Raw genomic sequence first — 17,034 nt, forward strand, 5'->3', positions numbered from 1 at the left:
CTGTGAATATGGCAAACATCTTTTCATGTCAGTAGTATCTTCCATGTCAAAATATCCCAGATTGTTTTAAAGCTCGATATGCAAACTGCTGAGGTGCAGCAGTCTGCTGGATGAGATTCAGCAGCTGTTGACTGGATTTCAGCATTGTTTCATGGAAATTTGTGGTGGCTTTCCCCAGTGGAAACAAATACACCGAGAAGCAGAAAGCAAACATTGAAGCTGGCACTGCATTGGGTGTGGGTATTAGCATGTCTCCTCTGGCCAACATTACTGTCAGATTGATGCTTCCCTCATTCTTGGAAGAGGTGGGATGTGGGTCTGGGGTCCAAGGGTGGCTCAAGATGAGGCCTAGTGCCCATCACTGACTCAGCACATTCCACAGCATGGACTAGAGATTAGAATGAATGCTTGGGACCAGCTTTGGTGGTGCAGTCCTACCTGTGTCCTAGGGCTTCATTGCACTACTCATGACAAGTAGCTCTCCTACATCACATGAAGTCAGCCTTTATTGCCTTGCACCCTCTGAGACCTACTGTTCAAGTCTTCAGAGTTTTCTTGCACCTCAAAAGCACTTCACCAATGGCCTCTGCTACCCACCAGAGTCTGTATAACAGGTGGAGCTGGATGTAAGGGTATCTTCCCTCTTTTTCTTTCATTCCTCTTTTCACTCCCAGGTGCATAAGGATGAGATGCACAAATCTGTGGGCCCAGGGTGGTCCTGGTGTGATTCAGAATGGTGATGTTATTCAAGAACAGTGAACTGCTCTAAATAGGCACTGGAAAAATAAGCATGGCATGTTATAGATTTCTTAATCAGTTTTATTCTGCATGTTTTGCATGTTTGGGTCAGAAAAGACCCAACACCCAAAATCAAGCCAAGCCAAACCCAAAGCCCCCACAAACAATAAACAAAAACAGCCTCACAACCAATAAACAAACAGCCAAATTAATGACTCTTCGATCACCCTAAACCTAAACCGTATCATCCTTTGATGCTGTCATTCCCAGTCTGAGATCCCTAAATATCACAGTAGTACTTTCCAACTCAAATAAAATACAGGGTCCCAGTATCTTCATGCTACAAATTGTAATTGATATTTTATAGCAGAGTGATTTTGCAGAGGTGGCAATGAGACATTTCTTCTGGCGAGGATAAACAGAATATTTGCCATCATATGTAATTTCTTTGTTTTCTTAAAGAAAACATTTTTGGAGGCTATTTTAAGGATCAGGTATGTTACTGTGGATCCTGGCGGAGATGAATTAGTGGCTGGACTACAGGTGATCTTGCCAGCAATGAATAGCAATGCAATTTATCATACCCTCCCATAATTTATCTTGTGACTATATATTAGATTAGATAAAGACAGAAAGACACGAGAATTGAATTGAGTGGACTAACACTGAAAGCTTACACCTGCTTTTATTGAGGCTGACAGGGAGATTTCTGTTGCACATACTGCAATCAGTATTTGGCCTCACATTTTTAATTTGCTTTGAAGTCTGATCTTGTCCAGCAACAAGAAAAAGGCAAAAGCGACATTAAAGAGTTTGTTAATCATCTATGCTAGTTCATAGCCAATACAAATTTGTTCCACCGTGTACTTCATACTCAATCATTTAAAAGTGGTAGATAAAAAAGAAATCTTGAAGCTTAAAAATAACTGCAATAAGCAGCTGCGAAACAGCCACAAACACTCATTTCAGGCTACACCATTTTCAAGGTAACAAAACAATGGTTTATTTTTTTCCCTTCCAACAAAATCCATGCTTCAAAATCCACTTTTCATACCAAATCAGTCTGTCTGTAAGACAAACTGTCTGCAGCCCAGAGTGTTTACCTACATACAGCGAAGAGATGTGCTACGCTGCCTGCAAATTCTGTAACACCACAGCTATAGTCTTTGGGCTCGTTGCAAACCAGTGATGGATATCTGTTCCTCTGCATTGCTTCCCTATCATATCTCTTTGCCCCGCTGCTATAATCGATCACAGATTTTTCCATCAGGCTTTGTGTCAGGCTGGGATAGTGAACATCACTTGCTTAGAACAAACTGCTTCAAAACGTACCAAGCTGAGCTCAGGAGTCAAACTGCTCTGAAAATGATTGTTCTGGGCACGTCTGTGAATCCCATGCAGTATCAGGAAGTCATTAATGTGCTTTGATGTTAAGGGTTTGGGATTGCTATTCTCTAACTAGGAAGCCTGCCGCAGCCATCTCTGCACAGTGAAGCTGGGTTTTAAATAATGAGCATTGCCTGGCTCTTCATTTTCTTGGTTTGGGAGGAAATTACTGCTCAGGAGTCAGTGGATGGGTCTGGATGAATTTGCACACAAATTCGGGGATTCAAGTTAGAAAGTCACACTCGAGCTTTTGTGTTAGGCACTTTCTGCTTGCTATCAGGAACAAAAAGAAATGAAAGCAGAACAGCCATTTCTGCTCTGCATAGAAATATATTCTAAAGATTCAAGTGCCTGGTCTTCATAGGAGAACTAAGCTATCAGTTCCTGACTTTAAAAACACTTTGGGGATTACTGTTCGTTTTTCTAATGCCTGGCACAATTGAGTCCTCATCTTGGTTGGTGGTATTCAGATGCACTTGTAGTAAAAATAGCAAATGATTTTATTTACTTATGTTTATGTGAAGGACAGAGCATTACTTATGAAAGAGAAATGTAAGGACTTGATCCAGATTTGACTAGATAAATTTGGGATTTGTTGTCTTGCAGGTAAAACTCTCAAGCTGGGCAGCTGATATAAACCCTTGGGGAGCTAGCCCACATGACAGAGAAGAGTAATGCAAATTACCCAGGAAAACCTAATTCTGGCATGATTTATAGAGAGGGTACAACCTCCCTGTAGCCAGGAAAGGGACACAGATGCTGTGGTTTCCTGTTCAAATGGCTTATGGACATGTAGGGTCATTCATCACGCATTGCTGTAGATCCCAGGCCAACATATATAAAAGGCTCCCTTGCAGCAAACACAGCTTTCTCATCTCCCATCTGCCTGCATCAGCCCTGCTAATTACCTCCCTTCTCATTACCGTGTTGGCTACAGCTCACCTCCAAGCCATGTTGATGTGCCCCAAGGGCTGCCTGTGCTAACAAAATAAGCCCAGGAGTTCCTGCTGGTTAAGCTCAACCTCTGGATGATTACAGTTCCATTTGGAAGGCAAACTTGCTCCAAAACTGTGGGATTTTTTTCAATTTGGTTTTTAATTAAAATAAGAGCTACTACAGCTCAGTTTCTCATGTATATATAGCTATAGGAGAGTGGTGTTTGAGTTTTCTATCTACGACATGTACCTCTGCCTCAGAGGAAGCTTCAGAAAACGTAGATCAGTGGCATGGACCAGAGGGAAGGGGTAGAAGTCTCATATAATAGATTCATAGAATCCTTAAGGTTGGAAAAGACCTCTAAGATGGTCTAGCCCAACCACGCGACTACCAGCAGTATTGCCCACTTGTCTCCATGCATTTTGACCTGTTGGACCACATGCCACATCACTGCTGAAGGCTTTGGGATCTCACAGCCACAGAGAACACTGGGGATGTAAGAGGACACAATTGCAGTGGGAATTCAGAGATCAACTTGAGATCCCCCCAAATTTGGTGAGCTCCTGGTTGTACCAGCACAAAAGGAGTAAGGAATCAAAAAGTGTGTAACAGAGTTTTAATTGTGATTCCTTTTATACTTTCCTAGAAAGCATTAAAATTTACAGTGTGACCAATTGGCTCCACCTTAAGAAATGCTTCTAATTTTATTTTTACCCTCATTGTGGCCCTTTTGCTACTCTATAGCTAGTGAGATAATAAATAAAGCCAATCTTATCATTTACCTCCATCTGATATTATAAAAATGCTAATTTTAAAAAGGTTACCTAGAATCAGTGGACACTTTGATTTCAGCCATTAGCATATTGAAGTCTAGCTCAGAAAAGTGTTCCTCCCTAAAACACGCATTTTGTTAAAAGCTGTTCAGTGCCCATAACCATTCTGCTGATCTCGAAATACGTTCCCCTCGCAGGGCAGAGCTAACCTGTGCATATGGAATGAGCTCCGCTTAATGTTGTGTTAAAAGAGTTTGGTCTCTGGAGCAGTCGCTCTTCTTAATAACATGTAATCATATGCCATCTATTTAGTTTTCATTTAACTTGCCCCATGCAAGTAATGAATCCAGTTTAATTAAATGTTCCTTTAAACAGTGAAATGACACTGGTTTGTAGTTTAAAAAATCTATACGCCACAGGGCACCCTCAAGACACAAAATCCTAATAAAGAGGATGTAAGATGTACAGCTAATAATACAGGGCAAGTTTGACATTTGCAGGGTAATTTACTGAAACAAGTGCTTCCTTACAGGCTTCGTGTGGGATCACGGTGGCTGCAGCACCGCTTAATAGAAGATGAAGAGCCCTGTTTGTAATAATGTTAATAAACAACTCATCTGAAAATGAGGCTAGTATGTGGTAAAGGGATGTAGTGCATGCATTATACATGCTGCAGGATGGGAGATCCATAGGAAGTGCAGAAAGTGCACGTGAGAGCTAAGGGATGGCAATGGGATGCAGAATTGGGTGCCTTGGGTACCCCAAGAGAGCTTAAAACAGCCCCAAGGTCCTGGCAGCAAAGAGGCTGGCTTCAATTCAAGCAGTGCTTTGTTGGGCAGCTTAGCAGGGGAGGGCTGGCACTGGGGGCTAATCAATAGCACACCGAGCAGCCCCCTCAACGTTGCTCTTCCCTGTTGTTCAATCTGGTATATCCCCAGCCAATAAGTAATTTAACTCGTTTTCTTTCAAGGGAAGCATAAGGGAGAAGAGAAAAGCGAGGCAGAAAGGAGTGGGAAACGTTCGTTTTTCTCTGTATAGAAAAATCAGGAACTTTAATAAGGTAAGTATTAGGGCAGTGAAGAAATAAACACTAAAAGCTTCTCACTCATTAGTAAAATGAAATTGCTTGCTAATATATGCAGTGCACCTGGAAATGCCCATTCGAGTAATTACAAAAGAGAAAAACACCGGGGAAACAGGCAAGCATGAAGACAATAGCCATTAGAAACAATATTAAATTAAGCACGCCTTTTGAGATCTACAAATTCACTGATTAAATTGTGCATTACCAGCCCTGCCTTGCTTGCACTTAGCTGGAGTCCTGGGGCGAACCTGCACAACTTGGAAGCAGCCTTTTGATCTGTACTGAGCGGCAGGCTGGGCTGTTACAACTTTGCTCAGTTCTGAGCTTTTCAAGGCGTAAAAAATAACTTTATTTCTTATATTTTTCCCCCCTCCACCCAGACTCCAGCTAGCAGAAGGCCCAGCACTCCAAACAAGGGCAGAATAAGGGCATGTGTGTCATGCCATACAGCATTAAGCTTGGCACATGGCACACAGCCCATCAAAATCAGCAGGCGCTTTCTCATTGACTGAGCAGAGCAGCAGCCTGGCACAAGCATTGTCATGGATGGAGCTGTTTTTCCCAGGAGAGCACATTCCCACCCAGATATTGGGCTTCTTACCCTGCATTTTGGCTAAGGTACCACACACAGTGCCTGCAGCTACGGGCCAGTGCCCATAGGAAAGGCAATTGCCTGCTGTGATTTCTGCCCTTTGGATATTCCCACCCCGTTAGCAGCAGCTCGTCCAGAGCTTGCAGTCTGAACCAAACACATGTTTGTGTGGCTGTGCAAAGGAAGGGTGGAACAGCGATCAAGATCTTACTGGTGACAGAAGGGCAGACTCCCATAAAGACATGGGAAATTATTGAGAACAGGGTTATTAATATGTTTTCTGGAGTGGAGAACAGTTTGTAACATTTTTCTTATCTTTGATGAGGTTTTCAGGGCTAATGGAAGCTCTCTCACTTTCTGTCATTCTCTTGGACACCCCCTACAATTGACTTTGAAGCCAGCAAATGATTTCAGCTGATCTGGTGTCATTAGAGACATACATGCTTGGACACAGGGATGAAAGTTGGGGTAAAAGAGCTGGAAAACTGCTTTCTAGCTTACACTCCCTTGTACCAACTTGTTATGTTGAAAGACATGGAGAGGTGGTCTGAAGCTTACATGAGAGAAAAAGAAAAGAAATCATACAGAACCTTCCCTTCCACAAACCCATTAAGGGTCTCAAGGTCTTCTCCCACCCCTTTGCAATCCTCATTTACATTATTTGTACCAAGAACCAAGACTGCTGACATGCTGCTGAAGGGACAGCGGTGACAAGCAGTAGGACGAGCCACCTCAAGTAGTGCAGAGCATCAGCTGCTTTGCTCAAATGTCCTGCATGCTGATGGAAACATACTTTGAGTGACAGACAAAGCCTGGCTGCCCCCGCAGGGAGCACATTTGATAGGAGAACTTCTGTGCACTGTGTCAGACTTTGTAATTAAGACTGGAATAGCCCATAAAATGACACATAACATATTAACCACCTTCTGCAGCTTCAGAAGCGTAGGCTAGATTTATAAATGGAGACTCATGCGGCCCAGCTGCCCCAGGCCATATGGCCACCCTGCTCCTAGCTGCGCTGCTGTAGGGTGGGAAGTGCAGCAGGACAGTGGCTGGGAGGCTGGCGTGGGCAGGGAGCGCATGTGGGGTGAAATCGATGATGGCCGGACAGAGCGATGGGCTTCCTCTGGCAGTGCTGGTGGACTTGGTTCAGCTACTCAATTTGTGACAGGCAGAGCAGCCAAAATAACTATGCAAAACAAACAGCTGAGAGCAGATGAAAATAGAGCTAATAATATAGTCATTAGGAAGAGAGCCAAAGCACAAATTGCAGTGCCTATTGTGAAAGGAGAAGTCAGAGAAGGAAATGAACGTACATAACCTGCACGGCACAAGGAACACCAGTACTGCCCCAGGCCACATCGCATTGGTACATGGTGTAAGGCAGCACTAGAAGAGAGTTGGGGAACAGCAGCAAAGTGGTGGGGGGGTGTCTGACTGCCTCTTGCTTGGCTGCTGTGAATCTGATCTAAGGTCAGGCAGCACATTATTTTTGTTTTACCCTCAGGTGGAAACAAATGATACTGCTGCTTCTTGACTTGCCTCTCCCAGCACCTACTGAAATTGAGCTCATGCATTCTCATAGAGAAAAGCCTTCAAGTGACATTTTGTGCTCCTGACCTATACCTACTTCCAACTGGAAATGGCCGGAAAATCCTTCCAGAGGGCCAGCATGGGGCAGTTAAATGTACACTTATTTGTTTAATAGTGTTTTTCCCAAAATGATGAGCATAAGAACATTTCTGTGGAGGTAAAAATGCTGTAGAGCAAACAATGCAGGCCCGTGCTTCAGAAGTATCAGTGGGGATGATTTCTCCCCACTCCTCTGGCCTTCAGGTGGTCCCGTCCTGAGCAAATCATCCTTAAAATATATATATGCCTTGATTTCTTAATCACATGTTATGGAATGATTGCAATTCCCCTCAATCTCCCCGTGCCTCCAGGGAAATATAGCAAGGCCGAATTCCGGCATCTGTCTTTCCTAATCCCCTGTACGCAGCACGGACAAGAGTTTATTTAGTGGTGTGAGAATGCCCACCTCATCCGTGCTTTTTGCCTGCTTTGTTCTCTCATTGCTGGAGGAAAATTGGTGGAGGATGTTCATATTTTTTCCTTTTATTTATTTTTTTTAATAATACCATGAACGTAATAAAAATTGGTGATTCATCATTTGGTGATGAATAATTTTTATTTACAAGTAACACCTACAATTGCAGCGACAGAAAGGAATGCGAGATATATCCGCTGACTTTGTTTTTTCCCTCCAAATTTCAATGTATGTAATTAATTGTCCTGTTTACCCAAGGCACTCACATGGCCACTGTCAGAAGTTCCTCACCTTTTTACAGAAGCTCAGGATAGAGAAATAATTTTTCTCTCTGCAATATAGGTAAAGGACCAAGATGCAGAGCCTTGGACCAGTTCACAGAGACTGAAGCTGAACATAAGAATGGACTGGCAGTTTCAAGGGCTCTCTGTAGTGGAAATGCTGTCACAGCTGGTAGGAGTGATTGAGCACCTGGTGGGAAGGTGGGGCCAACCCAGGGGAGTTCAGGTGCATGCAATGTACCTGAGTGACAGTAAGGGCTAGATCCAGGATCCACCCCTTCCCAGAGCTCATTGAAGGGTTGGCAGTGTAGCTCCCTGTGTACCTGAGGACTTTACAGGCCTTCTGAAGGTGAGCAGCTTTTTTTCTTTTATTTTTGTGCCTGGTGCTGTTGCATTTGAGTGCACCCTCACTTGCTGCAGCGTGGAATCTTGCTGCTCTGCTGTCTTGTTTGCTTTCTATTGTGTTGTGCTTTCACTGTGTGAAACCAGTACTACTTTTTCATCTTTCAAAACCTGTATTCATGCAGACTCTGACCTTCACTGATGTGCCTGGGTTCACCCAAAAGCCTGTGAGAGTTAGGCCTCTGCTTACAATTTCAGCCCAAGTTATCAACTGAGCCATCATTCAATGGCAAAGTTGGTTAACCACTGATAAATGTGGCCAGAAAGGCACAAAGCAGCTAAGAGTACAGCAAAATGGATTTGGGGTGACTAATGTTAAGGTGTTAGTTGTTCCCTGTTCCTTCTGGCAATGACTAGTTCATCTTTGCCAAGGCACTGATAGCAGCTCTTCTAGACAGTGTTCTGCATGAGCTGAATCAAGGCAGAGAGATTCCCCTTTCTCTTCCCTCCTTGCACAGTGCAAAGGAGAGGAGAAGATACCTGTGCCAAACCATTTTGATTCTTCCAGCTTTACTGCGAGCCTTTGGGCTCTCTCATTCTGGACCTGCTGCAATCCAATCTGCTCTTGCTAATACTTCTAATATAATATTTATAACATCAGAGGTTGAACCGAGGGCTACTTGCACTGACAGATGCTGCAAGCTATATCTCTCCTTTGCACTTTATTGTGTGGTAGCTTCTGGCAAAGAGGCAGAGGATCTGGTAATGAAATGCTCCTTCACTGCTTTAAACCACAGGAACATTTTGCTGTAATGCCCATTACTCATAGGGGAGTAATCGAGGGGCTGTTGGTTCAATAGTGATGCCTTCTGGAAGCGCAGAATATGCCATTGTGTTGGATAAGATCGGTTCCTCATTTAATTATCAAGCTGCAAGAGCACATCAGCTTTCAAACTTGTGGTTTTGAGGTCAGGTATTACTAGACAAATTTGGCTGCAGCACTGTGGGTAAAGGGATATGCAATAACAGGACTGTGAATTCAGGTTCCCACAACTAAATACCCACACTGAGTTGTGCAGGTCTATGAATAGGTGTGGAGCTGTGCTGCAGATAAAACATCTCTGTGCTATCCTTCCCAGAGCACTGGGAAAAATTCTGCAGGGAACAATCTTCTCCTGGCAAATGGCTGGACCAGGAGACCAGCTTGACATTTCCCATGTCTACTTTTCATGATTTATAGAGCATCACCTCTTGGAAAAGCAATTCTGAGAGGACATTGATTTTATAACAATCTAGTGAACTTGAAAGGGAAGAAAAAGTCCATATAAATATAGGCATCCCGATGGATGGAGCTGGCCAACTCTGGTCCTTTCTCAGGTTTTCAGATGTCGTGGCTGGAAGGGTTATTTCTTGCTGGTTTTGCTCTTTTGGTTTGCTAAATGGAAGACTAGAAAAATGACACATATCCACAGGTTTTCCTTCTGTATGGGGGCAGAGGCGAGAGCAGCAAGGGGAAAGAAGGATGCTGAAGGCTTTCAGACACTGGTCTTGCACTGTTGGGCTCTTCTGCACTATGCAAGAGCTAAACTCATGCTTTGGTAAGGATCAGGCTGAGTGGGTATTCAGCACCTTCTGCCCTGGGTGTGTGCCTTAGCCAATGGGCTATGTATTAGTTTGCTATGGGGCAGAAGGAAATCCCTTGTTACCCTCAAATCCTTATTTTCACTCAATCATATAGTGAAAAATACAATGAAATGGCAAAGACAAGAAACAAAAACTTTTCAAGTAAGGAAAGCGTTACCAGGATCAACTGGAAGGATAAGACAAGCTGCAGACTGAAGAGCATGATGGGAGATGGTTGGAGACAGATGGTATAACATTAACAATTAGCTTTAAATTAAACTAGCAATGTATTTAAAGCCACAGTCTAAAGAGAGGAGGACAATTAAGTTCCTAACTACAGGAATGCTGTGGGGGGGGAAAAAATAAACTTCTCTTTGTAGCTGTACTCTGCTCCTTGTCTTGGATCTCTTTAAATGTAGCATGGAAAAAGGGCCCAGAGCTTCTCAAGTGCTTTACAAAAGCAGAGTGTAGAAATGCAGCCATTTTTTGTTTTTTAGCCTCTTTGGATGCATGTGCCTGGCTCTGGTGCAGCATCCTGCACCTGTTTCATGCTATTGCTGTTTCCTGCAAATAAACTACACTCTTCTGGACATAGATCTTAAGAGGAACATCACCCAAGAACTGGATGCCTTCATTGTGTGCAGATTTAATCTGGAAAAACATATTCTGAAATACTTATAGACCTGATTTACATCAGGAGTGAACTGCAGCTATACTTGCTCTTGGGCAAGTGAACACTTTCCCATAAGCCATGAGGAGCAAAGGCCACAAATACACCAAGATTCACTGCCTGGAGGAATACCCGTGGCACGTACTTCTGTGTGTTACTGGCTCAACTATTCTATAGGAGGAGAACATTCAGCTCACTCTTGCTGCTCTTGGACACAGCCATCCAGGATAAATCCCATTGCCTATAAAGCATGAAACACAGCTTGCATCCAACTGATTTTGCTTAAGTATTATTTCTGAAAAGCCCCAGTCTGAGCAGTCCTAGTGAGGTCTCTCTTACTCTTTTCATTTCTTAATACGTGTAAAACTAAAAGGAAGAAAAACAGGGCAGAGGGTTTGTGCAGCTAAGCTCTAGATTGACTTCATCCAACTTAATGCTTTTTAATCACTCTTTGAACAAAAGATTTAGTCTTCGTAATCCTTCTTTTGCTCAATTTGCTGTTCCTTTATGAAATCTACTATTTGTTTAGTTTTCCCTGATTCCCACCCCCGAGCAAGTTTGAAGTAGAGAAAATGGTTTATATCAAAGGGAAAATGACTTTCAGGAGTACAATAAATTACAGGGCCAGCCTTTCTTTTATTGGCTCTTCAATGGAAAGGCACACCCAAAAACACACAGGGTCCTTTCCACCGTGTCCTTTGTCTTTTCTAGTGGGTAACCGGCTGAGCTGCAAACTGAAATATCCCATGCATCTCTAGGAGGAACAGTGCAATTCTGCCTGCTGATTTCACAATCAGCATAGCCCTCTTTTGGAAGACTGAGGTTTGGTTTTTGGCATTAGAGACAATTTCAGGAGAGTCAAACCCACAGACTGCTGGTTTCAATCACCCAGATCCTGCTCTACTCTTGATTTCAGCTGTTGTGTTGTGAACATAAGCCTCCAGGCCCAGAGCAGTGCCCAGAGCTATCTGTGTTTGCAACTCTACTCACTTTCTCAATATCTGTTTCAGATATGTTGGATTAATTGAAAATTAAGTGGACTTTTTCCTTCTTAATGGTTTGTAAAGCTAAAAATACTACTTGTTTTCCATTAGCTCCTCACTTAAAATAAGTCAAATCAATTAAATATCACTTTTAAAGTATTAAAAAACTATTATATACTTGAAAATATATTTCTTCTCCAAGTTGATCATAAATGTAAGTGCATGTTCATCTGAAGGGCTCTGTGAAATTTTACCTTTTGATTCAACAACTTTGCTGAAGAAAACTTACTACATTTCTAACTGTTCCATAGGGTCAGACAGACGTGATCAAACATATGTAACATATCAGATATATGGAAAATACAACTGCAATCATTTTTTCTTTATGAAAAGAAAATAATGTGCCCTTAAGCCACGTGAAGGAGAAAAGCCTATACACCTAGAATCAAACCGTATCTAGATTCATTTAGAAAACTGGAACATGATTTCCTCTGAATAACAGACACAGAGCCCCAGGCACTTTGTATGTTCAAAAATTAAACTTACAACTGGCATACATCTGGCAGTGATCCTGTACACTAAATCCATTTGGTTGGCCAGATGGCCTGAGACTTGCAGCTTTTTAATCTCGCACACAAAGCACTTTAGGCTGGAAAAAATAATAAATACAACATAATACAGCGTCGTGACAGAATGCCTCTTTTATTGATTTTGGAGCTATAGGTATGGGAAAATCTGGTCTAAGAAAGTATTGCTTTCACAATGTACTCCCCCAGTCTTGTCAGATGCTGCAGCTATTATCCTCTTTTCCTCTGTTCTTGTATGTTGTTCACTGTCAGCAAAGGATCTGTGACCCTTTAGATTCAGGGGTGTATGCTGGAGGTAGAGGATGGCATTTCAGACCATGACTTCTCCCTGATGAGGAAGAACAATACTGTAATATCTTAACACCTATTTTACTTCTGTATCCTATGCTGTCTTTTTTGCAGTAAAACCAGACAAGTTTAAAATCTGAGATTGCCTAATGCCAGTACCCACTGACTTCATGGCTACAAGAATATCCATCTATGAAGTGACTATGTTATTACTATGCTGTTACCATGCCTTTCACCTGCCCACACCGCCATTAACTTAATGTCATCAGGAAGGGAGGAGTTTGCCTTGTTTGCATTCATTCCTTGGGTGTTTTCTGCACTGAAAGCAGAAGCACTGCATGACTGAGTGAATGAAGCAGAAATTCAACTTTCCAGCATTACACCCTTCTTTCAGCACTGATAAAGTCTATGCGTTACCTTCAGCTCCCTGCTTCCCACAGATACCGCTTCCCTATTCTCTTTTTGGGAAAGCTAATGGGAGCATCTTTAGCTTAGGCTTGTGTTATGCACTGTGCAAGTAATTTGGTTGGAATCATGGGTTTTAGGACAAGCAGTTGACTTCACTCACTGGCTTGTTTCATCTTCCCAGTGATGCCTTTTTTGCTGGCAGCTTCAAAGGCATCTTGGTGGATAAACTGTCTGACCTACTAAAAGAAGTACAAAGAGAATCTCCTTCTCTCAATTAATTCTTGTGCTCCAAATTCATGCTCAGATTTGTTTCTGAGCAGCTTTCATTTCTGTTAATCAGCTAAGACAGTTTTAGTTCCCTTGAGTTGTTGCTTGGCGGCAGATCTCCTCCCAAACTCTACTTTTCCCAATCATTTTTAGGAAATGTTGCTGCTGAAAAGGCAGGGAACTGGACTTGAGCTGAATTGAATCAATACATCTCTCCAAAGGAATTTCTCTCCAATTGAAGTTGAAGCAGATTTGTGCCACCCAAATCTCTTGTTCCTGAATGTTAGAGACAGCATGCATACGTCTCTTGCCTAAAGACCCAGTCCAAATGTTGTTTCATGCTCTTAAATTCCACAGCATTTTATAAATACAGATACACAGAAGAAGCAAATATATCTATACCTTCATACCAAAGCTCCTACAGTAATTCTGTACTCTGGGGGAAGCAGCTGAATACAGTCAGAAATGTTCACAGCATGTGTTGAAGATAAGCATCATCACTGCTGTCTTATAAATGAGAAAGGAGAGACTGAGAGAAGTTTCACCCAAGGCCATGATGGGAGTTGAAAGGGAGTCTGAGAGAAGCTCTGTACCTGCGTAGTGCACAGACTGTGTATTTTCAATGAGTGAAAATAAAAAGATGGGATTTAGAGTCCAGATCCAGATCCACTTGTTAAAAAAAATTAAAAAAAATAATAAAAAAAAAGAAATTTAAACCCTCAAAATTACAATCATTGGACCACTACCTGGAGTGCTTACCTGGAGCATATGAAGCCAGTACGGAGATATTAGAGCTGAAATGCAAAGCCATAAAGCAAACTCTTTGTCTTGCCTCAGTATCCCTGGGAGCACTTGCACTGCTGGGTCAACTCCCTGGAGCCCCTCCAGCCACATCAGTGAACGTGGCACAGCTGGAGGTCTTAAGGCTTTCATCTGGAGGCCCAACTACTAATTTATGAGCCCAACTTTAGCCAAGCAGATCTGACAGCCCTGGCCTCAGCCTTTAATGCAATTAGTATTCTGGACGCTATTGATGATTTCATGCCAAATCAATTTTGGCACTTTAAAGTGATTTGTCTGAAATCCAGCAAAAGAGCTCTTCTAATAACTCAGCCCTCAGACTCTGCAGAGCTGGCAGGAACGTAATGTGTGTCTGCATAGGTGTCCTCAATCTGCTCTAAAAATTTCAGGGAGGTTTTACTGGAATTTAAAGCATTTTAATGCATGCACTTTCTTTTAAGTCTTCGCCATTCATTTTAACTCTGAATACTTTGTAGTTGGCTTCAAGGTGATTTTAAGATGAAAATAAAAAAAATTAAAACTAAAAGTGCTCTAACAAAGTGGTCTTGAACAACTTGGTGCTCATCAGAGAATGCAGTTCTCTTTTTGCTGGAGCAATGGTAGTGCACAACTAAGCTGGCCATGCAGGTAGTTTGTCAATGTACTCTGTGGAGGACGGCTCCTTCCCAAACATTCCAATCCTTCACCAGAAATGTGGATTCTTATAAATGCACCAAGCCAAAGCTCTTGCATTAGCAAATTATAAAGCTCTGAGATATAGTTAGGTGACATTATAGAAAATGTTACATAGACCTTTTTCAAGGCTTTGAAAGGAAGAAATACAGTGTTTCTCTCACCCTTATGCATGGGATTAACCGGGCCCGGTGTACTGCTACCTACTGCTCAAGATTACTTTGATGTACATATTATATTAGCAGTCACTGATTTTGTTTGGTGCAGGATATGGGAGATTTCATTTAGCAAAGAAACAGCCAGTGATGCTGAATAGCTTGATGTGGGAAACAACCGGCTCATGACCTGCCAGCTCGTTTGGGAGTATAAACTGCAGCACAGGGACAGAACTGTCCAGGGTCCATCCAAAATAGTGCCACCCAAAGCCAAACATAAAGCCAATAGGAAAATAAACATTTCTGCCTCTTTGCACTATTCCTCCACGTTACAGAGTTTACCGCCCATCCCTCTTTATAGGCATTGGAAAGGGCCAGTACCAGCTGATGTTTCAGGTCCATCAGTGTGGCAGCAGCTGCTAGAAATGGCTGGGCTCAGGCTCTGGTCACCCAGCTCTGTGCAGAAGAGCCATCTGCCCCATCACCTTGCTGTGTGCCAGTCCTGTAGAGCATGCCAGCAATTCACCATGGGCACTGGGCAGTGCAGTAGGGCTGGGGCACAACTTCCCCAGGGAATGGCTTTACCAACTGCTTGAATGGGGGCTAAAACCTCATCAAGAAGCATAAAAATTAATCCTCAGACCTCTCCAGGGTCTTCTTTTAACAGATCCTGAACGGAAATATATGTTACAGTACTAAGAACTGCATACGGAAAAGATTAAACATCTTTCCCCAACTTTATGCTCTGTGGAATGGTCAAGAAGACCTTTGCAAGAGGACTAAAGAAAATGTCCCAGAAATGAGAAGCACGTTTTTTCTTGCTCTAGGTAAACATTACAGATATGCTTGAGCAGCTTTTCTAGTTCTGGCACATTGCTTCAATCTTTTCTTTCCTGCCATGTGAACAAATGTTTGTTTGCTTCAAGTTCAGGACAGGCTTTCCAAGTCAAAAACCATCCAGATGGTCATCAGACAAAAGGAGGGCTCTCAGATTTCTGCAAACACTTTTTTTTAAACCAAAGAAATTGTTTTCTACAGCCCTCTTCTCTGATGATGCCTTTTCTGCTCTTGCTCACAACGTTGATGGAATAAGCTGCTTTTGTTGATTAAAGCTCTTGAATCCCATAGGCAGTTTAAATCCTATCAAAAGGTTCATCTTCTCAGATGTTCTTTTTAAGTTCTTTAACTATGTTTTCTGAATTCTCCTTACTATTTCAATCCCCATAGCTAAGCCTTTCACACCATCTTTATTAGTTCCTGGAAATGACACGTGCGCTGGATGCAGTATGCAACTACTTGAAGTTAATATCTATGTTATTATTATAAATATATCACACACAATGACCCAAAATTGCCCTCTGTGTACTGCATGCATGTAGAGATAGATTTTTGATGAGTGTTCCATATATTATTCCCAATTTTATTTCTTCAAAAATCAAAACAATCACCCAAGCTTTTAATTACAAAATCTCAGTTTCCATCCTAAATATTGTTTAAAATATCGCATTTATTTTCAGGCCCATGCTTTTTCCTCTTTCTTCAGAAGCAACCTCTCCCATGGATGCTCACGACACTTGATTTGATGCAGGTGGATGGTTGCACAGGTCATTTTGTTTGCAGGTAGTAAAGGCTCTTCATCAATGTTTTTTCCTTCATATCCCATTCAGTAATCAACATGCACTTCATCTGAGAGGGACAAAGCTATTTTATTGAGCTGTAGAAAAATCATGTGGGTTTTGGTGTGGTTCTTATAATCCAACTGGTTCTTGGAGCCAATTCTGGATATTCTGAAACATGTGAAATGGCTAGACAGATCTTATAGCTCACCTGATTGTTATGCTTGGTGCTTAAGGTACTTGGTGTTGGATAGCTTGATATGTTTGGAATGTGAAGCCACATATGCCTGTTGGGACGGGCTGGATCCAGAACACACCCAATCAGCATATGGGGTTTGCTTGCCATCAGGGCATTGAAAGGACTTGGAACACCCAGATTCAGATCTCTGTTCCATCTCTGTGTGTGACCGTGTGGAGCACAAAAATTCCTTCTCTGCCTCAACTAAACGGGCAAAAATACACTTCCCCAGCTCACTTATTCCTGAGGATGAATCCCTGAAAGTTGCTGAGGTGCTTTGATCCTATGGTAACAGAGGCAATATAAGTACAGGAGATTGATAGTCCTCCCATTAAGTTGGATGAGACCTTATAGGCATTGTGCATTTCTTGCATTGTTCAAAGTAAGCAATCTTCGTGATTTCCATCTGTTCTTTCTCTGCCTGTGTCCTTTAAAAGTTATGGCAAAGGCTGTTGAGGTAGAAAGACTGTGCTTCCAAATAAAACAAAATGAAATGAAGCTCCTCTCCAAAGTATTCTGGAAAAGTGTAATACATTTTCAAAACTGC

The sequence above is a fragment of the Coturnix japonica genome, chromosome 7 (assembly GCF_001577835.2).
Source record: "Coturnix japonica isolate 7356 chromosome 7, Coturnix japonica 2.1, whole genome shotgun sequence".
In the NCBI taxonomy this organism is placed as follows: domain Eukaryota; kingdom Metazoa; phylum Chordata; class Aves; order Galliformes; family Phasianidae; genus Coturnix; species Coturnix japonica.